Raw genomic sequence first — 1,700 nt, 5'->3', positions numbered from 1 at the left:
AGCTGTTTATTAAAGTACCTCGTCTCCAAAAGGACAGTTGACATCTGATGAAATTTTGGATGAAAAAACTGCAAGAAGCAGATGCAAAGCAAGAGCAATTTGGCCTCCTGAAAAATGGGAAAGTTTTAGACAACTTTCATGATTGATGTTCAAGGGAGTATTCGAATTAGTTTTCTGATTAGTTGGTTCATTACTTTATTGTTATTGCCAACCATACTTTGATTGCCTATTTATCGAGCCAACTCCTTGTTGAAATTCAATAAAAGACTATAAAGTTTCTCCATCAAATGTTTTTCATAAGCTTGATAAAAATTCATGAAAATATGAAGATTGAATAATGACAAAGCAAACAGATTCAGATCTGCTTCAGACATTCCAAGATGGCAGCATATATTGGGAAAAGAAACCCTTAGAAAAATGGCATCAACACAAATATACAAAATTTAAAAGTATTTCCGAAAGAGTTAAAGAGACTCAGACATCCAAGGAAGGATAAAGCAGCACTAGCTCTCAAGTCTGGCGAAGGCGAAAGCTCTTAGACGGCCACTGCAAATGTTTTGAGAAACAACTCTTCAAGATATCATCATTGTTATCAAAATATCAAACCTAACATAGAGCATGGAGAATCATTTAGATACCACCAGATGGCACTCGAAAAAGGGAAACAAAAATAGAGGAAATGGGGTATCAAGATAAGTTAAGAACAGAAGGAAAATATTTAATGATTTCCAGTGGCAAACGGAAATGAAGTTACAAACAAGTCCTTAATAGACCTAACAGTTCAAATGAGATTAAAATAAAAGTTAAGAGCAGAACCAACAGTTCAAATGATTCTCCAGTAATAGGTGAAAAACAAATAAATCCAAGAATTCAAATAAAAGCAATAGTACTTGTATATAAGATTTTCCAAGCAGCAATGATCAATAATATATAACTCGTCCAAAGCCCAACAATAGTCGCTGGGGGGTTTTGAAGAGCGAACATGCATTATAAAACAAAAACTTAAAAATCAAATCGTCGAGAAACTAGAAGTAAAACTCTTAAGTAGAGCCTCAGACATCCAAGGAAGGATAAGAACAGCAAAAGCTCTCAAGCCTGGTGAAGGCGAAAGCTCTCAGGCGGCCACTGCGAATGTTTTGAGAAACAAACCTTAAATGTATCATCACAGACTCATTACCAAATCATCATACAAATCAATAAGAAAAATCAAATAAAAAACAATAAAAGAGAATATAGAATGTGGGAAAATATGAATGCATAAGCATCATAAAGGAAGCAAATGCCAGAATCTCATCTCCCAAAGATCATTGTCGGCAACGTACAGCGCTGAAAACGCTACGAAATATTAGAAGCGCATCAGAGACTCTAATTTATTGCCTTCCAATAGAAGAAAGTCAAACCCTGTCTCTTATACACATCTAGATGTGTATAAGAGACAGGTCTTTAGTAATACTACTTATTCCTTTGTAGTTCATAACTACGTTTATTTAAAAAAAAACACACACAAAAAAAAATGATGAAGATAATAATTGATGAAGATAAAATTGTCAATATCACACAAAATGATGGTGTATAAGATGTCAGAGTCCAAAGATCATTTAGCCAGTAACCAAGAACTGAGAAAAATTGTGCCTATCTTATAGGAATTGTTAAAGTAGTTCAACAATGTTTATATCCACTAAAGCATATTAGAGCCGTCA

General features: G+C 34.0%; 2 non-coding genes across 2 annotated transcripts; both read right to left on the bottom strand.

Annotated features, from left to right (window-relative positions):
- Nucleotides 1-470: 470 nt before the first annotated feature.
- Nucleotides 471-592, bottom strand: LOC120082287. Its single transcript, XR_005483119.1, has one exon. It is a non-coding gene; the product is annotated as a small nucleolar RNA SNORD14 (small nucleolar RNA).
- A 456-nt stretch (nucleotides 593-1,048) lies between these two features.
- Nucleotides 1,049-1,171, bottom strand: LOC120082286. Its single transcript, XR_005483118.1, has one exon. It is a non-coding gene; the product is annotated as a small nucleolar RNA SNORD14 (small nucleolar RNA).
- Nucleotides 1,172-1,700: the final 529 nt, after the last annotated feature.

This window comes from Benincasa hispida, chromosome 7, assembly GCF_009727055.1.
Source record: "Benincasa hispida cultivar B227 chromosome 7, ASM972705v1, whole genome shotgun sequence".
NCBI lineage: Eukaryota > Viridiplantae > Streptophyta > Magnoliopsida > Cucurbitales > Cucurbitaceae > Benincasa > Benincasa hispida.
This window is presented reverse-complemented; position numbering and strand designations above follow the sequence as displayed.